General features: G+C 50.5%; 1 long non-coding RNA gene across 2 annotated transcripts; it reads right to left on the bottom strand.

Moving 5' to 3' along the window:
- Nucleotides 1–116: 116 nt before the first annotated feature.
- On the bottom strand, nucleotides 117–26201 carry LOC116531557. 2 transcript variants are annotated; one of them, XR_004260478.1, is made up of 3 exons: nucleotides 25575–26201; nucleotides 18832–18890; nucleotides 117–640 (listed from the first exon to the last, which is right to left on the bottom strand). It is a non-coding gene; the product is annotated as an uncharacterized LOC116531557 (long non-coding RNA). The 2 variants fall into 2 exon arrangements; XR_004260477.1 differs by having other exon boundaries at nucleotides 117–637.
- Nucleotides 26202–27263: the final 1062 nt, after the last annotated feature.

Raw genomic sequence — 27263 nt, 5'->3', positions numbered from 1 at the left:
CCCGACTGGAAGTAGATTTTCTAAGGAGCGCAAAGTCTGTTGTGAACTGCACACACGAGGGATCTAGGTTGTGCGCTCCTTATGAGACTAACACCTGAGGACAGTTTCATCCCAAAACCATCCCCTCCGTCTGTGGAAAAATTGTCTTCCACGAAACCAGTCCCTGATGCCAAAAAAGTTGGGGACCGCTGTTCTAGACCACCCAGAATATGTTCTTGCTAAAAGTTATTTTAAGATTTTCACTAAAATAAAAACTAAAAATTTAAATATTCTCATGGTAAAATTTGTGGTCCCTGAAGATAGATTTTATAACTAGCATGAACTGCTCTACACATAACGCAGCATTTCATTCTCTCTTGAAATCAAAATTAAATCCAGTTTAAGTTCTGTGGAATGCTAGATTTTGCTTCCATCTCTTCACCCCACCCTGGAAAATAGGTTTATCCATCCACATTCTTTACCTGGTAACTTTGAGCAGGGTGGATTTCTCCATACCTTGCTTCAGCTCAGCCATGTGACTTGCCATCGCCAGCAGTATTTTTGCAGATGTGATGTGAGCAGAGGTTTAAAATGGGCGTGCACATTGGGACTGTCGCTGGGGTGCTTCTGCCATCTCCATGAACACCCCCTGGCTGGCCTGCTGGTCATGAAAGGAGGATGAGAGACATGTAGAGAGGTGCTAAACCATGCCAGCCAAAGCTAGCCTATAGCAACGAACCCCCAGCTGGTCCCCAAACATATGCACTAAATAAATGCTTACTGTTGTATGCTGCTAAAATTTTGTGATTGTTCTACAGCACTAATTACTGTGGCCATGGTTAACTGATACAAGCCCCTTCTGACCGAGATTACCAGGTCCTTCAGTACTGGCCTTTGGCTGTGGCCAGTTGCCACAGCTAATATGTCCGGCCTGGCTGTGAAGCATATCCGCAAGTGGGGGGTGTAGCCCTATCTCCTCTGTGACAAGTCCAGCCATGGTGTCCTTTGAGAACAAAGGCTCCCAAAACTATAGCCCTTTATGCTCAGCCCTCATAGGCATACATGGCCCTCAGGGAAATCTGCCTGGGTTTGATTCTTGGATCCATAGCCTTAGGAAGTTCGTTTAATCTTGCTTTGCCTTATCTGTCAAATGGAAACAATAATAGTACCTACTTCACAGGGTTCTTGTGAGAAATAAGTGAATAAGTACAATATGCTTAACGCAGTGCCTGCTGGCGCTTGGTAAGTACACACTAAATGCTGGCTATTATTGTTATCACACATTCGGTCATCCAAATGTTCTTCCTCCTAGGTCCTCCCATCTCAGAAGATGCATCCTCATGAGTGCAGGTTTCTGCCACCGATAGAATTCATACCTTCATTTGCTTTCTAGTCTTGAGAGTTCCAATTAACCCTCTTTAGTTGAGACCATCCTGCTTTAATGTGGGAAGCATTAAGCCTTCCATCCTAATCTTTGTTTAAAAAATCTGTTTAGGCTGGGTGTGGTGACTCATGCCTGTAATCCCAGCACTTTGGGAGGCCAAGGCGGGTAGGTCATGAGGTCAGGAGTTTGGGACCAGCATGGCCAATATGGTGAAACCCTGCCTCTACCAGAAATACAAAAATTAGCTGGGTGTGGTGGTGCATGCCTATAATCCCAGCTATGGGGAGGCTGAGGCAGGAGAATGGCTTGAACCCAGGAGGCAGAGGTTGCAGTGATACAAGATCATGCCACTGCACTCCAGTCTGGGAGACAGAGCAAGACTCTGTCTCAAAAAAATAAAAAGTCTGTTTGGAAGTTGTATTCTGGGTATCCTGCTGCTTGCAGCTTCTCTTTTCTCCTCTGAGCTACACCAACCCTCATGGGGGTCAAGGAAGTCCACACTTCAAGGACATAAAGTCTGGCTCTCTACCGCCCCTTGCTCCAGGGATGAAATGCCTTTCACTCTTTTGAGGTGAGCCTGCAGCTGAGAAAAACTAGGCTTGGTTATTTTCTGCTACATTTAATTCTCAATAAATTTTCACCATGAGACTGAATTCCTCAGCTATGTTTTATTCGGTGTGTCCCTCCAGCACCCAGGACGGAACCCACACTTAGTAGGTGCTTGATAAATGTTGGGTAAATGAATGAATGAAGAATATGGATCACAGGGTGGGAACAATTTTCAAACTAGGGGTGGAGAAATCAACATGGCCATTGACTGTGTGCCCAGCCTCATGCTTGACACTGAGGTCCAAGAAAGAAAAGTAACAATGCACTTGGAGCTTGTAGTCAAGTCCTCAAAGACTGAAGTCTACAAAGGAAACGGAGCTCAACCACACAGATCACTTGCCCTGCCTATCCCACATCAGAGGGAACCCAATGAGGTGTTGGTTCAGAAGAGGCAGGATGTGGCCTGAGGTATGAAGGCACGGGAGGGGCTGGGGCAAAGGGTGCGGGGGGCCCAGCTTACCCTGAGATAAGGTGTCCGAGAACACCAAGAGCAAGGGCACAGCACAAGAATGAGCTGGCTATTTGTGGAAAATAACCATGACACCAGCCTGAGCCACTTGTGATAAGGAGTCATGGGGGTAAACTTAGCTATTTCGTTGAGACCTGGAGGTTAGGCTGGGAGTGGATCCTGGCAAGACAGGCTACAGAGACGAGGCCCCCGAGGTGGGGAGTGACACGCATCCACTAGCAGCAGGGCTTTCTTCCCTCTCATTCTGGGACCAGGAGAGAGTTGAATCCCTGCCAGAGACTCCAGATATGAGCCCACCACAGGGGCACATCCCTCTGCTCTTCTAAGAAGGTGAAATGTATATGGGTGAGGAGGCTTTGGTTGCCAGCAACAGAAAAACTCTAGCTAATGTAAGCAAAGAATGATTGTATTAGGAAGAAATGAGGGTGGCTAACAGAATCAAAGAAAATGCTAAAGAGGCTGTCCCAGAAACAGGAAGAAGCAGGATAGTGAAATGAAAGGCTAAGGAGCAATCCCTTTATGGTGCTGCTTTGGGGATACATTAACTCCCTTTCCTTCCTTCCTTTCTCTCTTCCTTCCTCCTTTCCTTCCTCTCTCTTTCTCTTCCTTCCTTCATTTCTTTCTCTTTCTTCTTTCTTTCTACTCCTTTCCTTCTTTCCTCTTTTTACTCTTTTTCTTTCCTTCCTTTTTTTTTCTAGCTTCTGTGACTCTAGCCAAAGATATTTCTTTCTTTCCCTTTCTTTCTTTTTCTTTTTCTTTCTTTTTTTTCTTTCTTTCCTTCCTTCCTTCTTCCTTCCTTTCTTCCTCTTTCTTCTTTCTTTCTTTCCCTCCCTCCTTCTTCCTTCCTTCCTTTCTTTCTTCCTCTTTCTTTTTCTTTCTTCTTTCTTCTTTCTTTCTCTGGAGACTGGTCATGCTATGTTGCCCAGGCTGTTTCTGAACTCTTGGTCTCAAGCGCTCCTCCAGCCAAGGCTTCCCAAAGTGCTGAGATTACAGGTGTGAGCCTCTATACTGGGTCCCATTTTCATGTCATTCCATTTCAGATTCAAGGAGGTGGCCAGGCACAGTGGCTTATGTCTGTAATGCCAGCCCTTTGGGAGGCTGAGGCAAGAGTATCCCTTGAGCCCAGGAGTTTGAGACAGCCTGGGCAAGAGAGTAAGAGCCCATCTCTATTTTATTTATTAATTTATTCATTCATTTATTTATTTTTAACAGAATCTCACTTTGTTGCCCAGGCTGGAGTGCAATCTCAGCTCACTGTAGCCTTTGCCTCCTGGGTTCAAGTGATTCTCCTGCCTCACCCGCCCTAGTAGCTGAAATAACAGGTGCACGCCACCATGCATGGCTAATTTTTATATTTTTGGTAGAGACCTCGTTTCACCATGTTGGCCAGGCTGGTCTGAAACCCCTGACCTCAGATGATCTGCCTGTCTTGGCCTCCCAAAGTTCTGGGATTACAGACGTGAGCCACCACATCTGGCCCCATCTCTATTAAAAAAAAAAAAAAAAATTCAAGGACGAGGGAGTCTCTGATTGGCTGACCTTGGGTCACATGCCAATCCCTTGGCCAGGGAATGGAGGTAGCCTTCATTAACAGTCCACCAAGACTATACCAGCGGAAACAGTTCCCCCAAGCCAAATATCCAAAGCTGTTGCCAGGAGAAATGGATAATGGGCAGGCCAAAAGAGTGTCCTCTATTACAAGACATGCACACTGGGAAGACCTAGCACCCAATTGGTGCTGGGGGCTGGGAAGGCAGGGAGGAAGGAGCAGTTACCTGAACTGAGAGATGTAACCTTGTGACTGGATCCCAAGGCCTCAGAGCCCAGAGTCCACTTCAAGTTCCTCCCTCAGGGGCCTTCGGGACTATTAGGGTAAGATATGATCTGGTGTGGAAGAAGGGGCTATTAAGGTTCTAGGTGGCTGCAGTGAGCCAAGATCAAGCCATTGTACTCCTAACTGGGCAACAGAGCGAGACTCTGTCTCAAAAATAAAGGGGTTCTAGGTGGGAACCGTAGGCCAGTGTTGAGAAGTGAACCCATGGAAATTAATAATAGTTCCGGTCCAGCACGGAGGCTTACGCCTGTAATCCCAGCACTTTGGAAGGCTGAGGCAGTTGGATCACGAGGTCAGGACTTTGAGACCAGCCGGGCCAACATGATTAAACCCCATCTCTACTAAAAATGCAAACATTAGCTGGGCATGGTGGCATGTGCTGTAACGGCAGCTACTCAGGAGGCTGAGGCAGGAGAATTGCTTGAACCAAGGAAGCGGAGGTTGCATTGAGCCGAGATCGTGCCACTGCACTCCAGCCTGGGTGACAGAGCGAGACCCCATCTCAAAAAAAAAAAAAAAAGTTCCGAAGTGGGAGGAGGGAGGGACTTGGCTTCTTTTGGGATATGGCAAGCATGGACAGCAAGCCCTTTCTCAATCTCCGGGATGCCGAGAGGGTCAGGGCGTTCCCCTGGCTTCCCCAGGCCTCTCACGCCACCTGGAATTTCAGAGGATCAGAGGCAGAGGCCAGCGCTCATGCAGGGGAGAAGCAGGGAGAAACCTCCTGCTTCTTGCAGTTGAAAGAGAGTCAAACGGGGGCGGGGGTTTGTTAGGATAGTGTAATTACCCAGCCTGCCTGTTCCTAAAGCCTGGCACGAGGAGAATGGGACCATCTGGGATCCTGATGCTGTACAGCGGGGGCAGAGGTAGACTCAGGGCAACCGAAATCCTCTCCATGTGGTAGGAGCCTCCCTGAGCCTGGTCCAGACCTGGCCCAGCTCAGTCTGAGAGGTGGAATGGGTTCCCAGCACAGGTAGCACAGGGACTTGTAAGCTCTTCAGGAACCAGAGAGGAGTGGGCTTATGGGAAGGTGACATCAGGAGGAGGAGACAAGATTCTAGATTCACTCTCCATTCTTCCCTGCCCTGCTCAGGGCCACAGGAAGCTGCCCTCTGTAGATTTACTGTCCTGGTTCCTGGCCCTCAGCTTCCTATTGGGTTTGGCCAATGGAAGGCACTTGCAGGAGACCAGCTGATGGGATGAGAAAGAGGTCAGGGCTATCATTCCATACCCTCGGTCCCACTGCTGGGCCTGGGTGTTGGCAGCAGCTGCCTTCCTCTGTAGAAGGCCACAGCTCCCATGGGGCCACAGCTCTCCCACAGCCACAGCTGTCACCAGGTTCTGGCAACACCACACCCAGGTGCGGTAGCTCATACTTGTAATTCCAGCACTTTGGGAGGCCAAGGTGGGCAGATCACTTGAGGTCAGGAGTTCAAGACCAGCCTGGCCAACAGGCTGAAACCCCATCTCCACTAAAAATACAAATCCTAGCCAGTGTGCTGGTCCATGCCTGTAGTCCCAGCTACTCGCGAGGCTGAGATGGAAGAATCACTCAAACCCAGGAGGCGGAGGTTGCAGTAAGCTGAGATCACACCACTGCACTCCAACCTGGGTGACACAGTGTGACTCTATCTCAAAAAAAATAAAAAACAAACAACAAAAAAATACCGTCACGCCTCCTCTTACCCCTTCTGGCCTCCAGGTGGTAAGGGCTTTCTTCTGCGGCCAGGCCCTGGGAGCCTCCGGGCCCTCGTACTTTCCTGCAGCCCTGGTCACCTGTGACTAGTCTTTTCATTAGCCTTTTCTCAGTTTACCCTCTGGGGGAGCCACCTCCTTTTCTGCAGGCCCCTGCCAGAACAACCTCTTACTGTCACCTTGGCCCCTTGCTGAGCCCGTGCTTGCCCAGGGCTGCCTCAGAGAGAACAACAGTCAAGGAATCTCAATCAAGTGTTTCTGGTGTTTGGCAGGGCCCTTAAGAGGTTATTCTGTCACCTTCCTGCCTCCACGCATGGAGAATAGTAATAGGGCAGAGACTGGCCAGCCTGAGAAAGGCCTTCAGCCAAGGAGAGGCCCTGCGGCCTCAGTTGCCCCCTTGGATGGACTCTCTGCGCCCTACCTTGCTTCCACTCCTTCTGCTGCCATCTCAGCGACTTCTTGTCCCGTTAAGGAAAATTGCGCAACTATGTCCTCCACGGGACTCTTTGTAGCAGGGAAGCTAGAGCCCCTTTATAACCATCCGCTTAACTTCAGCAGTCTTCCACTTACCTCTTTCTTTGCCCAGAGATAATCCTTTTTTCTGCCCCCACCCACTACCTCCTGTTCAGAGAATGGTGAGGAGCAGGGAGAAAGATTGGGAGTCTTCTCTGAGCCTTGCACTCCCGACCCAGACCTTGGTTTTCCCGGGAAGCAGCAGCCAGGGGCAGGCCTGTTTCAGACTGAAGACAAGACAGATGCTCATTAAGGAAGCTGAGAACTGAGGGAGGTGACTAATGGTGTCAGGAGCAGAGCCCAGCGGGAGCAGAGAATTGAGCAACGGGATCAGAATTGAAGTGGGAGAAAACAGGAGAGGAGAGGAGTCAGCACCCAGAACCAGCACAGCTCTCACTCCCAAAGGATTCTCTTAGGAGAAAACACAACCAGCCTCCTCCTACAGCCTGCTCCTCTCCCTCCTGAAGGCTGTCATCTTTGAAGACTACTCTGTCACCTTGTGTGGGGGAGGGGTGACTGGGACATGGATACAGATAAAGTTAAGGTGTTCATTCATTCATTTCACAAACATTCACTGAGTGCCTCCTACATGCAGGGCGCCAGCAGTGAATCAGACAAACAGAATCCTTGCCTTCTTGGAGCTTATTACCTGATGCATTTAAAATGCAGACTTACAGCTGGGTGCGCTGGCTGACACCTGTAATCCAGCACTTTGGGAGGCTGAGGCAGGCGGATCACCTGAGGTCAGGAGTTCCAGACCAGCCTGGCCAACATGGTGAAACCCTCTCTCTACGAAAACACAAAAATTAGCCGAGTGCCGAGTGCCTGTAATCCCAGCTACTCAGGAGGTAGAGGGATGAGAATCTCTTGAACTGGGAGGCGGGAGGTTGCAGTGAGCTAAGATCATGCCCCTGCATCCCAGCCTGGGCAACAGAGTGAGACTCTATCTCAAAAAATACAACACAACACAACACACATAACATAACACAACACAACACAATACAATGCAGACTCTCTACTGTGGCCCACAAAACTGCACATGGTCTCTCTCCAGCTGCACTCTGTGCCCCTCTTCTCTCTCTTACTCTGCTCTAGCCACAAAGGCCTTCCTGCTCTGCCCTTTATAGGAGTGTGCCGAGTTTGCTCCTGTCTCAGTGCTCTTGCCTTGGCTCTTCCCTCCGCCTGGAACTCTTTTTCTCCCCGATGTTCTGGTGACTGCTTCCTTCCGGTCATGTAAATCAGCTGAGAGAAAGGTGCTCCAGGGAGAGCTGCATGACCAGAAGGATTTCTCAAGCAGAGAGAAAGGCACTCCAGGGAACGAGGAAAGCTTGTTGGAAAGGCCTGGTGTGGAAAGAGCTGAAGAACTGAAAGGAAACCAGGGTGGATGAGGCAGAGAGGGAGGAGGGAAGTGGGGGAGATTTTAAGCCAACCTCCCCTGAAAGTTGGCCCTGATCAAAGGCTGTGATCCAGGGAGCAGGTGATGACAGAGGAGAGCCCAAAAGAGAAGAGCTGTTGAGTTGGTCACAGCTTTGAGCGACCAGGGAGCATTCTGTAAAGCTATATGAAGGATTCGCAACTTTCTTGAAGCCAGCGTGGAGCTGGCTGTGGTGCACAAGAGGTGTCTGGTACAGTATGAGGGACATAGCATGAGGCTGGAGAGGGGGCTGGAGATAGGAGGGGTAAGTGGTACCTGCCCAAGAAGAGGGTGGAAGCAAGGCAAGCAAATATTTGTGACGTGGGTGGAAGAGGGAGTTGTGGTTTGAGGCATTAGATGGTGCCTCCACTTTGTGGGGTGCCCAACCAGGCTACTTCCACTCCTTCATGTCTCAAGGAGGCCAGCTTTCACTTGTGGGGCATTTACTAAGGGTGCCATAGCATCATCCCATGGGAAGGATGAGGAGGTAGGGCACTGATGTGTTTCTTAAGGCTGCACGGAACTTGTGTTGGATGAAAAGCTAGGGAACAGTCTCACTGCATTTATCATGAGATTCTGGCACATTCACTCGTAATCAGTATCTATCGAGCATCTGTGTGCCAGACACTGTCCTGCGTGCTAGAGGAGCGGCAGTGAGCATGAACACATGGGCCCTGCCATTACTGAGAGTACATCCCAGTGTGCAACAGGCAGACTTAGTACCATTCCACACGCTTCTTTTTCTTTTCTTCCTTTTTCTTCCCTCCCGTCACCAGGCTGGAATGCAGAGGCATGATCACAGCTCACTGCTGCCTCAACCGCACAGGCTCAAGCGATCCTCCCATCTCACAGCCTTCCAAGTAGCTGGGACCACAGGTGTGTATTACCATGCCTGTCTCATTTTTAAATGATTTGTAGAGATGCTATCTCTCTGTGTGGCCCAGGCTGGTCTTGAACTCCTCAGCTACAGCAATCCTCCCACCTTGGCCTACCAAAGTGCTGGGATTACAGACGTGAGCAACCACACCTGGCCTCCATGTGTGTTTCAATGTATACACAGAACAGGCATGTGCTATCTCATGGGGCCTACAATCCACCCCCCTTCCTCCATAATCACCCCATCCTCACCCACACCTAGCCCCACATGGAGGGCCTCAGGCAGGGAAATAATTCCAACCCCCCACGCTGGGGGCCAGCTCATTCTGATTTCTCAAGAAGTTTAATTTTGCCAATAGCCAGAGGCAACGACAGCAGCTCTGGAAATCTGGCTGCTGGTACTCTGGACTGGGATAGGCAGCCCAGAAATAATTGCCTCTTTGAGTGCTTTATTGGAATGTGCACGTGCTTTCTGCTCTGTAGGGGTTGTTCTCTCCCAGGGCTGCTGCTTAACGTGAGGAATGAATTAGGCCTGTAAGGCTCTGGGGCTGCTTCAAGGAGAGGGTGGAGGGTGGCTTGGCCTCAGGGGAAGACCGTATTCAACCCCTTTCCTGCAAAACCACATTATACGGACAGGTGTTTGGAGAGCCATCTGCAATCTCTGTCCGCAAGCACCAAAGCCTCATCACGTTACGGTTCCAAGTTAACCCAAGGTCTCCCTCCACCCTTGCACTGCGCCGGAAGCGCCTGGCGGAAGTGCCTCACTGCGCTGCCTGAGAAGGGTTGGTCCTGAGACTCAGGCTCTGAGCTCTGAGGGCTGCGTCGCTTTCGACGTGCCCCCTCTCTGCTGCTGTCCTTTGCACAGGTTGCCTGCCCCTCCTTGCTCGGAGCAGGGAAACAGAATGCTGATGATGATGAGTCCAGGTTTCCCCGGGGCTAGAACCAGCCAGGTAGATGGATTCCAGCGCTACATCCTGGTTCTGGCTGCCAGACCTGCCACTGCACCAAGATGGCCGCCTCCCCTGCGGCAGTGGGCAGGAAGTGAGGGGAGTGAACCGGCAGAGAGCGGAAGGGAAGGGACTGAAATGAAGGAAGAGATTACATTTTTTTCTGCCCCAAATCTGATGGGGTCTTCCCAAGGTCATTGAGACTGTCTCCCTGATTCCAGCCCAGTCTGTGCCTCCCAGCCTCCTAGGGAGCCCAGCCCACACCCCCTGATTGGCTGGGCACCTGGTGCCCTTGGCAGAATGAGGGACTTCAACTCCACGCAATTATTTGAGCTCCATGATTCACCTGAAATCCTCTGGGTTCAAGCTATTGACTATAATCTCTCTAAAATAATCGCCCTCCCTTAATTTAGGTTATAATGTGGGATTGAGGCACACGACGGAATGGCTGTTAGGGACATAAGGACCTCCAGGTCTGGGACCCCCTGTGGATGCTGCTTGAAGCTCCAGTGCTCCTGCAGGCTCACAGAAGTGCTGTGCCATGCCATTCCTCCCCACTCTTGGCCTGGAAAACTATTCATTCTTCAAAATCCCGATCAAAGATCACCTCTTTGGCCAGATGTGGTAGTTCGTACCTGTAATCCCAGCACTTTGGGAGGCGAAGTGGGAAGATTGCTTGAGCCCAGGAGTTCCAGACCAGCCTGGGCAACAAAGTGAGACTCTGTCTCTACAAAAAATTTAAATATTAGCCAGGTATGGTGGCACATGCCTATAGTCTCAGCTACTTGGGAGGATCACTTGAGCCCAGGAGTTTGAAGCTGCAGTGAGCCATGATCTTGCCATTGCACTCTAGCCTGGGTGACAGAGCAAGACCCTGTCTGTAAAAAAACAAGATCACCTCTTCTCTGAAGCCTTTTCAGATCTGATCCCTTTTCAGGTCTAGCTGATTGCTCTCCTTTGAGTCAATACTTCATTCTGCAAATGGCCTGATACTTATTGAACAAGTTACTAATGATTATGGGACCTCATAAAATGAAGGTGATAGATCCCTCACAGGGTTCGCAAGGAGTAAAAGGTAATGTGTCTTTAAAATTTTGTGTTGTAGGCCGGGTGCAGTGGCTCACACCTGTAATCCCAGCACTTTGGGAGGCCAGGGCGGGTTGATCATGAGGTCAGGAGTTCGAGAGCAGCCTGTCCAACATGGTGAAACCCTGTCTCTACTATAAATACAAAAATTAGCCGGGCGTGGTAGCAGGCGCCTGTAATCCCAGCTACTCAGGAGGCTGAGGCAGAGAATTGCTTGAACTCAGGAGGCAGAGGTTTCAGTGAACTGAGATCACACCACTGCATTCCAGCCTGGGTGACAGAGCAAGACTCTGTCTCAGGGAAAAAAAAAAAAAAAAAACTTTGTGTTGTACCTGGCACATGATCAGGGGCTCAGAAAATCACAGTTTTTGGAGTGATAATGGCAGTGATCACACTTTTTCAGTCATCTGTTTACGTATCTGTCACCTCTAATGGATTGTGGACTCTTCAGGACAAGGGCCACATCTGAGTCACTGCTGTAGGCATGGCACCCTGGCTGGCTCAGAGTGAGCACACAATACAGAGTAACAAATGTCAGCATTATCATTAGGACACTTACAGTAATACCAACTGGCCTTTAATGAGGCTTTACCGTATGCTGGCCACTGTTCCAACTAGTTTACCAAGATTATATCATTTCATCTTCACAGAAATCCTATAAAGCCTTCTCATCCCCATTTTGCAGATGAATAAACTGTAGCTTATTGAGGCTAGACAATTTGCCTGAGGTCTCACTATAAGAAGTAGGAGATGGAGGCAGTTCTTGAACCAGATCAGTCTGACTCCAGAGTTTTTGGCTACGCACCCAGCTCTACTGCCCATTGTGTTCTGTGCTGTATCATAATCCTCAGGCCACCTGTCTCTCTCCTCTGCCTGACAACAGGAATTGGGTTTGCTTTATTTCTGTAGCCCCTAACCCCTGCACAGACCCTGGCACACAGTAGGACACACGGTCAATGTTTCTTGGATAAGTAGATGAGAAGAGGAGAGGGAGAAAGGAGATGGTCAAGGGCAGTCAAGAAGATAGTAGGGCTGGGTGGGGCAAGAGATGCTCAGTTTGGGAGAACCATGGGAGGTGAGGCCTCACGTGGGCAGGGAAGGGCCATCGCCTGGCCCTGGGGCTCGCACTCCTTTCTCAGGACCCCTTGCTGTTCCCATCATCCCAAGTGCAAATGCATTTGGAAGGGCATTTCCTTGGAAACAGACTGAAGCTCAGAAGAATGTGGGCTGAAGGCTCAGGTGCCCCTGCTACCCGGCCACCGCTGGCCCCTTTCTCAGGCAGCTCCTTCCCACTCCCAAGACCCCTGGCCTGATTTCAGGGAGACAAAAGGAGATTTGCAGGATGCAAGTGAGCCAGCATTTGGGAGAAGAGGAAACAAGAGCAGACAGCAGTATCTCTGTGCCTTAGGAGACTAGACAGTGGGGGCCAGGGAGCCGCTCCCCTTTCTGAGATCAATATTCAGGGCCTGACCTGACTCAGAAGGCTTGTAGCTCGGGAGAGCCAGCCTTGGTGGAGGTAAACCTCTCCTGTGAGTGGGTGGGTGCATTTCTGGCTCCCTGTCCTGTCAGCACCCTGGGGTGGGGCCTGTCCACCAGCTGACCCCAGGACCTGGGTTGCAGGAACCCTTGCCAGCCACTCAGCCTGGCATATTCAAGCCCAGTTGGTGCTAGAGGGAGAGGGAGATTTTAATTTATATTTCTCGGCTTGATTCAGAGTCTGGGCAGCTATTTTGACTGCTTCACTGTAATATTCTTTAATCCTGAGTTTCTTTTTCTCATTATGGCTTGAAAATTAAAATCTCTCTGCCTTGGGCAAATGAAGGCTGAGTGATAGAAGGGGGCTGCCGCCACACACTCCTTATTTAAGTCAATTCGGAAACACCAAATGCTTTCTCTCAGGGCAGGTGACCGAAGGAAGAGGGCAGAGCAGAGTTTAGCCTCCTCCTTGCCACGTCCTGGGCATTAATCTTCCCATTATTCCTACCGCCCTTGCTGACCTGGCCTAATCACAAACTTAATAACACCCTGCGCTTGCAAAGCTCTGCTCCATGCATTATTTCCAGCAAGTCCTCACAACAGCCCTGCACAGAAGAAAAGCAGGTGTTCTCATCCTCACTTTTATTAACAAGGAACGGAGGGCCCTGCACACTTTATAGATGAGAGATGGTAGCCCCTGAGGTCCTTGAGGAGGTGCAGTGGGGTGGGAGTGGGGAAGTTGTGACCCCTCTTCTTCAAGTCCCCTTGCTTCCCAGAAGACAGCGGAGGCAGCACCCCTTCTTCTCATTGCTCCCAGAACACTGAATGGGAGAGCCAGACAGGAGCGGTGTGATCTAGGGCATTTCCTGTCTACCCTCTGAGCCTCAACTCCCTTATGTTTATTATTCCTTTTTTTTTTTTTTTTTTTTTTTTTGAGATGGAGTCTTGCTGTGTCTCTCAGGAGTGCAATGGCGTGATCTTGGCTCACTGCAACCTCCTCCTGGGTTCAAGCAATTCCCCTGCCTCGGCTCCCTGAGTCACTGGGATTATAGGCATCTGCCACCATGCCCAGCTAATTTTGTGTTTTTAGTAGAGACAGGGTTTCACCATGTTGGCCAGGCTGATCTTGAACTCCTGACCTCAGGTGATCTGCCCACCTTGGCCTCCCAAAATGCTGGTATTACAGGCTTGAGCCACCTCACCTGGCCTATTTTATTTTTATTTTTTTGAGATGGAGTCTCACTCTGTCACCCAGGCTGGAGTCCAATGGCGTGATCTTGGCTCACTGCAACCTCCACCTCCTAGGTTCAAGCAATTCTCCTGCCTTGGCCTCCCAAGTAGCTGGGATCACAGGCGTGCACCACCACACCTGGCTAATTTTTGTATTTTTGGTAGAGACGGCGTTTTGCCATGTTAGTCAGGCTGGTCTTGAACTCCTGACCTCAAGAGATCCACCTGCCTTAGCCTCCGAAAGTGCTGGGATTACAGGCGTGAGCCACTGGGCCCAGCCAACTCCCTTACATTTAAAAGAGGGGTTGCCCTAAATTGTGCCTAATACTGCCTTGCCTTGCTTGTGCCCTAGCCTCAGGGAAGGGAGGGTGGCTGTTCTCCGCTGTGTTGCTTCATACCCACATTTTCACTCTCTGTCCCTGCCTGGCTGCTCCTCTTCCTGGGCCAGCACATCCAGCTGTCTTTGCCCTGCTCTCTTTCTCTTTGCAGAGCTCTTCCTCACTTGCTCACAGAGTCTCTGAGGGATATCCGGTCTACAGGGTGTTCCAGTGGAGTTCTAGAACATGCCCTCGGCCATGGGCTGGAGATGGTTTCTGGTGGGAAGTGGCTCTGGGACAGCCTGAAAGCCATAGCTGTACACTATTTTTACCAAGCTCATCAGGAGGTGCTTGGGAGGCTTCCAAGGCCTGAAACAGGTCCCCTTCCCTGAGGGACACGGGTTCGGAAGTGAAGGCTGCCTCTGTCTCGAGCATTAGAAATTGCGACTTTCCTGTGGGCAAACAACAGCACCAGTCTTGTTAGGGACACAGGTCCAGGCAGAAAAGCTCTTGTTCCACCTTTGCCCCACACCCAGCTCCCTGGAGGACCTGGTAGTTTTCCACATTCTTTTACTCCCATTTGTGGGGCTCTGGAGCCTGGCCAGGTATCTCTCCATGGGAACCAGAACCCAAGGCATCGTAGGCCCCTAAACCTCTCCAACAACTGCATGTGGCTGTTCCTAGTGCGAAACGCCAGGCACGCTCACCTTCCCCTCCTCGTTCCCTGGAGAGTGGGTGTTGAGGACCCGACCGCTCTCTTCTTCACCACCTCAACCCCAGGGACCACAGGAGGAACTCCAAATCTAACCTGAGCTGGCAGGAGGGGCGGCACAGGGGCCTCCTAAGGATGGTGCAGGTGGGAGCGAGAGCTGAGGTAGGGGGGAGGAAGGAATACTTCCGGGAGATAACAGATTTGAATTGCACCTCAAAACCCAAAAGGAGGATGCATTGTTGGGGCAGGGAAGATAAAAATAAGCGAAGTGGAAAGCCGAGGATTTGAATTTAGACAGATCTGGGTTCACATTTCAGCTCCATCTCAAGCTGTGAAATCTTAGGCAACTTCTGGAGTCCTCGGTTTCCTCCTCCACGCTCCACAATGGTGATTATTCCATCGTGTTGTTGCAGCATTCAATGAAATAATGTACATAAGAAACTAACCAGCCAGGTGCTGTGGCTCATGCCTGCAATCCCAACACTTTGGGAGGCCAAGGTGGGAGAACTGCTTGAGGCTAGGAGTTTAAGACCAGTCTGGCAACATTGCAAGACCTTACCTCCACTAAAAATCTAAAACTTAGCTGTGTGCAGTGTTAAATGCCTATGGTTCCAGCTACTTGGGAGGCTGAGGATGCAGTCTGAGGTTGTAGTGAGCTATGATCGCACCACTGCACTCGACCCTGGGCAACGAGTGAGACTTTGCCTCAAAAGAAAGAAAGAAAGAAAGAGAGAGAAAGAAACTTACCAAGTTTTCTGGCGTATATTAGGCACCCAGTAAATGGTTGCTATTATTGTTATCACTGTGTTGGCGAGAGAGAGTCAAGAAGTGGGAATTGAAGAGCAGACTTTCTTGTTTGTAGGGACAGGCAACCACAGTGAGGAGGGGAAGAAATCCCCAGACAGGGGTCTCTACCAGAAGCCATCTGTTATCTCATGAGAGCCTAGCCTTACCACTCTGGTGCCGTCTTGTTGACTCAGATACAGGCTTTGATTTCCTTGGAGGGTCTCAGTTTACAACAGCAATAAGCAGCATCTTGGAAAATTAGAGTCACAGAGACTGGGCAGAGTCTCTCTCACTGTCAGATAAAGGGGACCCTGTTCCGATTCCCATCAGTGACAAGGGATGACGCTCAGGCTGCCACTGAGCATGAGGGCCAGGCCAGAAGGAACAATGGTTGGGCAGGTGCCAAGGTCTTGGGAAAAAACTGAGGTCCCAAGAGAGGAACCAGAGCTGCCCCAGTGGGTACTGCCTTCCCTTTTGTGCCTCTTACTTTTTGCTCCCAGCCCCCGTTTCTTTTTATCTTTTCTTTTTTTTTTGAGAAGGAGTCTTAATCTGTCACCCAGGCTGGAGTGCAGTGGCACGATCTCAGCTCACTGCAACCTCTGCCTCCTGGGTTCAAGCAATTCTCCTGCCTCAGTCTCCTGAGTAGCTGCGATTACAGGCACACACCACCACGCCCAGCTAATTTTTTTGTATTTTTAGTAGAGACAGGGTTTCACCATGTTGGTCAGGGTGGTCTTGAACTCTTCACCTCGTGATCTGCCCAGCTAGGCCTCCCAAAGTGCTGGAATTACAGGCGTAAGCCACCAAGCCCAGCCCCCAGTTTCTTTTTTCTTTTTTTTTTTTTTTTTAATAGAGATGGTGTCTCACTACATTGCCCAGGCTGGTCTTGAACTCCTGGCCTCAAGTAATCCCACCTCTGCCTCCCAAAGTGCTGGGATTACAGACGTGAGCCACCACAGCTGCTTCCCCTGCTGACGTCTAATCCCTCCAACCCCTGTCTCTGACAAGGAAGGTGGGACCAAGCCGAGACATGTTAGGGGAGGTGGTGATGATACCACAGACATTGGAAGTCTGCTCCCAGGGTGCTGGTTACAGTATTGGGCTTCCTCCTACATCACTAGGTCTGGGGAACTCATAAAAGCTTAGAGGGCCAGGAAAATGGGGTAGCAGTCTTAAAATCCTGAGAAGTGAGAATTCACAGCTGTCGGTTTCACCTCACCCCACTTCTTTTCTTCAACTCCAGTTCTCTGTTTCCTCTTTTTCTTCTCACTCTCTCTGTTCCATTCTCTTTTTTCTGCCTCTTCCTCAGACTGGCTTTGAAAGTTTTCAGCTTCTGTTCCCAAACCCCCTTCACATACAGAAGACTCTCTGTTTCTCTTGTCTCCTCATTTGTGTCTCTGGTTGCCTTACCCACAGAAGGGATCCCTGCCTTCTCTGATAGAGGCTTAAAAGAGAGCAAAGCCGCAGGGCTGGGGTAGCTCAGCCTCAGGGGACCATGGGGGAAAGGCCTGGGCCACATGGAGATGGAAGCGTGAGCCAGCTCATGACTGCATAAAGACTGCCGTACTGATTGGGCTCTGGTGACTCACCACTCAACAGAGGGGTCTGGGAGAGTGATGTCACTGTTGACCCTGGAGCTGCCACATCCCTGCCCTGAGACCTTTTCTTGCCTTGCTGGCTTCTTTTTGCCTCCCTTTATAGGGCAGGGCAAGGAAAGCAAGTTTCACCTTTGATGACATTTAGAACCACAATGTGGTTTACTAAAACCGAGAATTTCCTTCCCACTTCTTCACCTCCTCCTCCTCCTCCTCCTCCTCCTCTGCCTGTCTTGGGTGGGGGGTATACTCATGTGCACGTGGGCATTCTCTGTCTCACACATGTGTGCACATTTCTTAGATGTATGTACAGCTCACGTGCATTCGCGCGCACACACACACACACATACTCACACATACTCCCACCTGCCATCTGTTTCCGTCAGTCAGGGGATCACATAAACTGGGCCTCCAAACTGTGCAGGGAGACTGGAAGGGGCTGATTCTCCCTGAGGGGGACCTGAGGAAGAAGGCCTGTGTGCTCTTGTCTGCTGACATCTTGATGCCATGTACCTCTTCGCTTCAGAGGCTGCACCCTTGAGCCCTAATAAGCCCAGCTTTTGGGTTAGGCATGTGAGTCCTTGAGAAGGTGCACTTCCAATTTCATAATCGGAGGAAAACTGGGGTGGAATTGGGTTGTGGGTAGGGACGGTGGGGATATATAGAGGAAGACAATTCGGATAGGCCAGACACTGGAAACTGATCCAAGACAAATGTCATCATTGTCCCCTTTCCCACCCTCCCCCAAATTAGCTGTATCTTTCTTTCCCTCTACATTTTGAGAAGAGAGAAAGTCGAATCTCACTTGGTAATCAAGTCCCAGGAATCTAGCTTAAGCTGGAACAGAGGAAGAGTTCCCAACATGAGGCTGAATATTAATGCTATGTAAATCACATGCAAATGTATTGAAAACAACAATAAATAGACAGTGGGTCTTGAAAAAGGAACAATTAGACTGAGGTGAAGGCAGTGGAGGAGCCACAGCCTAGTAACGGGGTGACTTCTGGAGTCTGAGTGCAGACTGGCCCACTCCTGTCCTCTAGAGATCCTGGCCTATCTGTGGTTGGTAGACATGGTTTGTTTGGGCCATAAGCAACTAACCAACAAATCCTTATCAAATGTATACTTGGCCTGGTGGCGGAGATGGATTTTCTGTGAAGCTGATGAAGCTTGGATGGCAGTGCTCCTCATTTATACAGGCCCCTTCCAAAACCTGCACTTAATTCATGTTCATAATCTTGTACTTTGTTTCTTAAAGAGGGCTCCCAGGCCAGGCATGGTGGCTCACACCTGTAATTCCAGCTTTTGGGGAGGCCAAGGTGGGCAGATCACCTGAGGTCAGGAGTTTGAGACCAGCGTGGCCATCATGGTGAAACTCCGTGTCTACTAAAAATACAAAAAATTAGCCGGGTGTGGTGGCGGGTCCCTGTAATCCCAGCTACTTTGGAGGCTGAGACAGGAGAATCGCTTGAACAAGGAGGTGGAGGTTGCAGTGAGGTGAATGCTCTGCACTCCAGCCTGGGTGACAGAGCAAGACTTCATCTCAAAAAACAAACAAAAAACAAGAGGGCTCCCTAAATTGTACAAGCTTTAGGCCCCACAAAACCTGGGTTCACCTCTGCAGTGACGGGGATAATTATGTAAAATGCTGACATGCTGTCTGTTCTTGGTTTAATTAGCAGCCTCCTTTGAAATAATCTCTGTCAGAGATGTGTCTGTGTGCACAGCCTTATGTGCCCCTTTGCCTAGGTGGAGGGGGACCCCATGGTTGCTCCTGTCTCCAAGATACCACAGTTTTCTGCCTTGAGACTGGGGTAAGAAGAGGGCAAAAGAAACTACTTTGTTTCCAAAGGGAATGTGGCTGAGAACCCAAGGAACAAGTACCTGATAATAAATAATAAAAATACCTTACCTTTGTAAAGTCTTTAACAGTTTCCAAAGGGAATGTGTCATTTGATCTTCACAATAACCCTGAAGCAGGAAGGAAAGATATGGAGATTTGTTACAGACAAGTAAACTGAGGCTCAGAGAAATCTAATTACAGTAATAATCGCTCAAAAGCACAAAGCTGTTGTATCAGCAGGAACAATCACATATGTTCACTCATTTAATCTGCACAAGAACTCTATGAGGTGGATATAACTATTATCCTCATTTTAGAAACAGGGAAGCTCCACAGAGAGGCTAGGTCACTTGCACTAGCCAAACTAGAGTAGCCCAGCCAAGATCTGAACACAGTCTGGTGGCCGAGTCCTTGCTCTCAATCGGCACACCACTCCAATGCCTGTGCACAGTCATGGGCTAGACTTCAAGTCCTGACCTGTCCGACCCCTTTCTCATCACCACTAAGCACTAACGCATCCCTCTGAATGAGGAAATCAAAGCCTAGAGGGAGAGGCAGGAGACTGGTGGGAAGTCCAGGTAACTGACCCTAAGGATCAGGGTCTAGTCATGGAAATGGCCCCTCAGGACAGATGAGTACCAGTGTTCCTCCTGGACTGAGAGTGCAAGGCAGGAGGTGAGCCAGCAGGCACCAGCCCACCATGAGCCTGGGGAGACTTCTTAAAGAAGCTGGAATGTGTTGCCTTTCAGGAACCAATGTTTAACCACTTCATCCCACTCCTTACTTGCAAGTAAACTGAGGCTTAGACACATCTAATTACAATAATATGAGCTCATGGTCAAGTGTGGTGGACTATGCCTATAATCCCAGCACTTTGGGAGGCTGAGGCAGGAAGATTACTTGAGGTCAGTTGTTTGAGACAAGCTTGACCAACACAGTGAAATCCCATCTCTACTAAAAACACAAAAATTAGCCAGGTGTGATGGTGCACACCTGTAGTCCCAGCTACTCGGGAGGCTGAGGCAGGAGAATCGCTTGAACGCAGGAGGCAGAGGTTGTGGTTAGCCAAGATTGTGCCACTGCACTCCAGCCTGGGAGACTGAGCGAGACTCTGTCTCAAAAATATATAATAATAATAATAATATCTCATGAGCACAAAGCTACTGTATCAGCAAGGACAATCCCCACTTCCCAGACAAACAAGATCAAGATTATGGTCAGAGGTGTATTTAGGGAGATTACCATGGCAACGAGGTAAAGGATGATGGACTAGGAGTAGGGAGGTGGCACTAGAAGGAGACCGGTTAGGAGATGGTGGCAGAAATCCAGGTAAGAAGGGATGAGGCCCCACATGAAGGAAGGCAGTGGCTGTGAGGCTGTGGTGTAGCGGAGACGCTGCAGGGGAGAACGAATGAAGGGAGGACAGGGTGTCTTCTCCAATCAACACAGCCCACGTGCAGGCCCCAGTGGAAGAGGCGGGGTGCGGTAGAGAGTGGGAAGTGCTGGCGGTGGGGTGGAGGGGGGAGGGGCAGGCAATAAACACTTTGGCCTGCAGGATGAGCAGCCCCTGGAAGCTGCCAGAGTTGCTAACATCCGGTCTTCCTGCTCTCCCCCAGTCAGGCTAGCCACCGCCACCAGGTTGTGTGGTGTGTGTGTGGTGACGGGGCGGGGAGAAGGGAGAAGTGTCAGCCTTGGGCTCTGGGGCCACATCACAGGGAGGTGAACTATGGGGAGCATCAGGGAAGCGTGATTTAGAGTCTCATTCCCACTGCCCTTCTCTACGCTGCAAGGACAGTTCAATGTAATGTATAATTACCGCCGCCCCACGAGGCTGCACTGTACTCAGAGCTCCCACCTTCCTCCACTCCCTCCTGCCTGCCTTCAGACTATAAATCAGTTTTCAATCCTGAATGCTACCTGTAAATGTTCGCGCTCAGGATCCTCGTCTCATATTCCTGTGTCCCTGGGGGTAGCTCAGGCTGTGAGTCGCCTGCTTCCCCAAGTCCTGACTCTGACATCCCAGTCCCTGATTGATGGTGGGAGGAGCAGCAGCGGGGAAACTGGAGTTGGCTCTACGATCTCTGGATTCCTGGCTTAGGGAGAGGGGTGGGTGGCTCTGCATCTACCTGTCTCAGCCAGGCCTGAACTGGACACTCCCCAGTGTACAGAACTGTGAACATGCTCCGGACCAATGGATGGGAAGGCATTGAAACTGACCCCTCCCCCAAAATGGCAGCTTCTTCCCAGCCCTGTCAGATGTGCCAGAGCAGGCAGGTGGGCACATTCACTGGAGTGTCCAAAAGACAGTGCCCTCCCCATATGCTGATCTGGGGATGGAGAGGAGCAGCCACGGCTTTCCCGAGCTGGGATGGGAAATCCTACGATGTACTTTTGAGGTGATAAAAGGACAAATCAAGAAAGAAATTCGCCAGGCACGGTGGCTCATGCCTATACCCCCAGCACTTTGGGAGGCTGAGACAGGCAGATTACCTGAGGTCAAGAGTTAAAGACCAGCCTGGCCAACATGGTGAAACCCCATCTCTACTAAAAATACAAAAATTAGCTGGGCATGGTGCCACGTGCCTGTAATCTCAGCTAATTGGGAGGCTGAGGCAGGAGAATCTCCTGAACCCCAGAGGAGGTTGCAGTGAGCTGAGATAGTGCCACTGCACTCCAGCCCGGCAACAGAGTGAGACTCTGTCTCAAAAAAAAATAAAAAACCACAAAGAAGAAATAAATTATTATTTTTCTTTTTCTTTCTTCCTTTTTTTTTTTTGAGACAGTTGCCCAGGCTGGAGTGCAGTGGCACAAAGATGGCTCCCTGCAGCCTCAGTTGCAGGTGTGTTATGTCACCACCATTTGCTGATCACCCCATCTGAAGAAGGTCCCCCTGCCCTGACCTATTACCTTCTATCTTAGCGCCCTGTTTGTTCACTTTATAGTACTAATTATCATTTATAATTCTATATTATCTGATGTCTTCATTTTTTGTGGATTTTCTTTCACTCCTGGACTGGAATCTCTGTGAAGGCAGGGGCCATGGCCTAATCAACACTGTATTCCAGGTACTTAGCATCAAGCTTCACACATCATATTAAATACTTTTTGAATGAACTGAATGCATGCAGACAGGGTGGGGTGGCTGCCAAAGAGAAAGTCTTGGAAGCTGAGGCTGACTCTGCGGGCTCCCTGATGGCAGCCCCATTGGCAGATAGCAGCTGGGCAGATTCCTCCTTGCCTAGGAGACCAGGCTCACCACCCCAGGGGAACTGAGAGGCCCCAGCCCCCTTCCTCTCCCTCGGGAAAACTCCAGCTGTGACCCTTCCTAGCTGTCCCTGGAGCTGCCTTCTGAGGACCAGGGGTTAACAGCCCGTGTTTACCACTTCCCACTCCCCGACAAGAGCCCCGGGTCACTGGAAAGCTTGGCCCAGCCCAAACTGATACCTTGCCTGGGCTAGGGACTCAACCTGGGGAAAGCAAAGAGGGACTGAGGAGGAAGCTCCTCCACGAATTATAATATCCATGAAGTGAATGCAAATGAACTGAAAGCATCTTTTGAATAAGCAGCTTTTACTGAGGGAGCTGCTCTAATCCCTAAATGGCTTTGCTGACAGGGAGGAGCTTCCCGGTGGTGGAAGGGGTGGGAAATGGAGACGCACTGTCTAGAGTCGGCTCTGGGGTGCACTTGTCCCTGCACTTTTAGATTCAGGACACGCTTCTTGTGGCTAATGGAACTCTGAGATCTCTAACCTTGGCCTCCATATTCCACAGCCTGCCTCCGCCCCCAGAGTCTGCAGAGCCCGGCCTCTGTGTTTCCAGGGTGCTGGGTCTCAGTGTCGAGCGATTCTCTGGGACTGGAAGCAGCTGAGCGTGGCCAAAGTGATACAGCCCAGTGGGCTCTCTGGTGACCACGTGAGACATTCCTGGGCCTGTGTGTAAGGTGTGTGGCTGTGTGCGCCAGTGGGTTTGTGTCCATTTACACATCCCCTGGAAAGAAGTGTCACTGCGTTTGTGCCTCTGTGTCTGTCCCCGCCCCCAGGTCTCCATCCATCTGTATTCCTCCCCAGGTTGGGGGTGGGGGCTGGCCTCAGCTGGGGAGTCATGCTTTTTCAAGGACTAATGACTTTTATCAGAATGATAATGAACTGATGACACAGGGAGGCCCTGGGCTCTGGAGAGAAGTCAGAGAAGGAGCAATGGGGGACAGAGAGGAGGCTGGCAGCGTTTGGAGGCTAGAGGACTTGGCCTCCCAGAAAGGCCAGCCAGCTCCGTTCAGCTTTCAGAGGAGGAAGGAGACAGGGACAGAGGAACCCTAGGAGATGTTGGAAACACATTCTCCATTTCTCTTCCCTGTTCCACCTGCCTCTTCCTGAACCTGCCATTCCCTGCTTTGCCGTTCCTCTCGCCCTCCCAAAGCGCTCCCCTTGACTACGGGGCTATGAGGCTAAAGCTGGCTATTCCCCTCTCCCAGACTTCTCCACCCTGGCCCTGACCCAAAGCCAGGTCCTGCCCAGAGACGGAAGAGGAAGCTGCTCCAAGAATTCTGAATGGGCAGAGTCACATAGGTGGCCTGAGCAGGTCTTGGAGCACCAGAAACTGGAAAGCTGCCCCTTGGGCATGGAGTTTGTTAAGGCTAATTGGCCTCAATATTCTTTCATAATAAGAGTAGAGCCAGTTGAGTTGTCAGTGGGGAAAAGAGAGGAGAAATCAGAAGTTCACAGAACATCCACGCTAGGGACTTGGGAGATCACAAAAGCAGGAACTGTTCTCATTGGTCAGAGAAGGTAAGTGATACCCACCTCCCAAAGGTTTCAGAGAGATTTCAGATAGAGCCTGCAGCGTGCAGGGGGTTCCCCTCACTGGAAAACCTCCTTCACCTGCTGCAGAGAGGCAGCCACCTCTGCCCCAGCTGGAAAGCTCCAGCCCCTTTAGAATAGCCTGGCAGGCAGTGAATAATCAATAAATATCAGCTGTTGTGGATATTAGCATAATCTTCTGGTGGAAAGTCTCTGAGGGTAGTCCCTGCAGAGAGGGCTCAGCTTCTAGGACCCTGGGATTCAGAAGAAACAAGGGACAGTGCAAAGCAAGCATGGTACTAAGATACCCAGCTTGAAGACCAAGGGGGCAGGCATGCCCGCCCTCACTGTGGCCTCTCCTTCCCCTGCCCCAGTCTCTCAGGGGCATCTTCCATTTGGGGCCGGCAGGGAGTCCTCCCTCTGTCCCAGGCAGGACCAGTGACCTTTTGCTCAAGTCTGCAAATATATTCTTGTCTAGTCTTGGAAATGAAATTGTGCTCAACATTTGTATAGGGCTTTTCCATCACCCAGCCCTTTACAGACATTAGCTAATTGAATGGAGGAGGGGTAGAGAGGAGCTGGCCTCTGCAGTCAGGGACCCCAGGCCCTTTGGCCCTGGGCTCCAGTCTCACCCCTCCCTTCTTTCCTGCATGATGGGACTTACTCTAAAGAAGAGGCAACTCCTGAGGAATTGGCCACTGAGTCAGAAAGCAAGGGAAGCTGGGAGCTTGGTAATCTGTGGAATGGGTAAGGGTCTTCCTCAGGCCATCCTGTCCTACAGCCATACCCAGCAACTGGCTCAGTCTGAAAGTGCAGTTCTGTGTCTGTCATCAGTGGGTCGGACAAACACAGAGCTGTGTGGCCTGGTCTAGGGATGGGCCAAGCTCTCACCCCATCGGGGAGGCACAATTGTGGACAGCTGCTCCCAGCCTAGAGAGAAGCACAGAAGCCTCTACCTGCCATGCTCTTCCTGGCCAGAATTGGAGGGGAGCCATCCAGTGTCAGCAGAGCGGCTTGCCCTGCCCCACCTCTCCGTCTCCACCCTCGTAGCCCCTGCCTGTGGCAGCTTGAGGCAGTGAGTAGAACTGCCCTCCAGGGCAAGCAAATCAACTCTCACCTGGGGCGGGATGGTAGGTGGGGGCCCGGAGACAGACCAGTTATGGAAACTAACATAAACATGGGGAGGAAATAGGACATATTTCTAACTGAGACTGTGGGAGAAAGGAAAGGAAGAAGACTAGAAAGAGAGACGCGGGAAAAAAACATTTTCACGGGGTGCCCATAGTGTCAAAGATTTGAGGATTTCTTGGCACAGCCACAGGCAGCCCCATGTTGGATTCCCCGAGGCCTGAGAGAGCTGCCCCAGACCTCTGAGAGAGCCACCCTCCCACCCCACTGCCTGTTATCCCTCATACCCACAAGGGACGGCATCACGGCTGCCCACCTCACAGGCGTGGGCTTCTTCACGGGGCAGGTGGTACATGTTCTCCTTCCTGATTCCGTCAGAGACTGGAAGGTGGAGACTCACTCTCTTTCCGCGGCCTGGCTGCCCCCGGCTCACCCTGATCCCATCAGCCTGTTGGGAGCTGATTGGAGAATCAGCAATTCTAGAGACCCTGCCAGGTCCAGCAGAGGAAGACCTGACCTCCCTGTACCATAATTATCTGTCTCATAAAAAACAGGCATTGAACTTCATAAAACCAATGAGGGGTACAGGGCCAGGTCATGGGAGCAAGTAGGAATTTAGCTCTGGTGACAGTGGCAGTCAACTCCAAGGACAGAGCGGTGACAGCTCCCTCCTCTGAGGCCCAGCCCCAAAGGCCACCCAAACAAAGCTCCTGCAGATGCAACAGAAGAGGCTGAGGTCAGAACCAAGGAACGACTGGCTGGCTGGCAGGGGCAGGGAGCACTGGAGTGGTTTCTTCCCTTTATGACAAGCAGCCCAGCAGAGCCTGAGTCCTCCCTCCACAGCCCTCTCTGGTTCCAGAAAACCTCAGGAGCTTCCCGTCATGTTACCAAGGCAACTGCAGCACTGTAAGATTCACAGTGAGGATAGAGAGACTCGGACTGACAGGAAGCCCAGACAGAACGCCAAGGTGGAGACACACGTCTGAGATGAGCAGGAAGGCAGGGGCTTTGGGCCAGAGCAAACAGCCCCTGCCTTTCTGTTTGGGCTGTTCCAGGATCTGTTTTGCTGCAGGCTGTGAGTTTGTTTTACACAGCCCAATCCCCCGTGGGTGAGAAAACAGCATCAAAGCTTCCTTCCCTGTCAGGTGGGAATGGAGTAGGGCAGAGGAGGGATCCTCCACAACTTCCCAGAATGGCAGATGCTACAGCTCCTGGCCCAGCCCATGAGCAAGGGTTCTCCTGCTTTCAAAGGCCAGTGGGACCCTCCTCCATCACCACCTGCTTGCTCTACCCTGGTCCCCTTGGGAGGCAGTCTTGCCAAGGGATCAGCTGCACAGGCTGCATTGGTTGGAATCAGAGGGAAGTGTGTTTGGCTCCTGGCTTGGTCATTTTCTAAGACTCCGTGACCTTGGTGAAGTCACTTCTTGCCCAGATTGTTTCCTTAGCTGAAAATGGGGATAATATGATGAATTCTTAGGATTTAATAATACCATATATGTCATGTGCTTGCAGCAAGCCTGGCACAGGGTCGATTCTTTTTTAAAAGCTGTTTTGGAGTCTCTCTGAGCCTACTCTGGCTTGGGAGGCTGCCTGACTTAAAAAATAATAATAGCTGGGCGCGGTGGCTCAAGCCTGTAATCCCAGCACTTTGGGAGGCCGAGGCGGGTGGATCACGAGGTCAAGAGATCGAGACCATCCTGGTCAACATGGTGAAACCCCGTCTCTACTAAAAATACAAAACATTAGCTGGGCATGGTGGCACGTGCCTGTAATCCCAGCTACTCAGGAGGCTGAGGCAGGAGAATTGCCTGAACCCAAGAGGCGGAGGTTGCGGTGAGCCGAGATCGCGCCATTGCACTCCAGCCTGGGTAACAAGAGTGAAACTCCGTCTCAAAAAAAAATAATAATAATAATAATAAATTAAAAAGAGAGAGAAAAAAAGCTGTTAAAAGCTGGGCATAGTGGCTCAGGCCTATAATCCCAGCATTTTGGGAGGCCAAGGTGGGGGGATCACTTGAGGTCTAGAGTATGAGACCAGCCCGGCCAACATAGTGAGACCTCATCTCTTTTTAATTTAAAAAAAAAAAAAAAAAAAGCTGTTAAAATTTTATCATTGTTGGGCTGGGCATGGTGGCTCATGCCTATAATCTCAGCACTTTGGGAGGCTGAGGCGTTCAGAAGTTCAAGACCAGCCTGATCAACATAGTGAAACCCCATCTCTACTAAAAATACAAAACTTAGCTGGGCATGGTGTGGTGTGCCTGTAATCTCAGCTACTTGGGAGGTTGAGGTAAGAGAATCCCTTGAATCCAGGAGGCGGAGTTTGCAGTGAGCCAAGATCATGCCATTGCACTCCAGCCTGGGCAACAAGAGCAAAACTCTGTTTCAAAAAAAAAAAATTTATCATTACTATTCTAATTTCTATTATCATTGTATGTGCCTCTCTTTACTCATCTGTAAGATAGAAATCATGATTAGACCTAATTAAATGAGTAGTCTGCAGGTTCTATAAGAGAAAACATGTAAAACGCCTTGACCAGCACATTAGCCGTGGGAAGCATCAATGAATAGGAGTGA

Source organism: Sapajus apella, unplaced genomic scaffold (assembly GCF_009761245.1).
Source record: "Sapajus apella isolate SASKATOON/1434 unplaced genomic scaffold, GSC_monkey_1.0 scaffold71, whole genome shotgun sequence".
In the NCBI taxonomy this organism is placed as follows: Eukaryota; Metazoa; Chordata; class Mammalia; order Primates; family Cebidae; genus Sapajus; species Sapajus apella.
The sequence above is the reverse complement of the archived record's forward strand: the minus strand, read 5'-3'. Positions and strand labels throughout refer to the sequence as shown.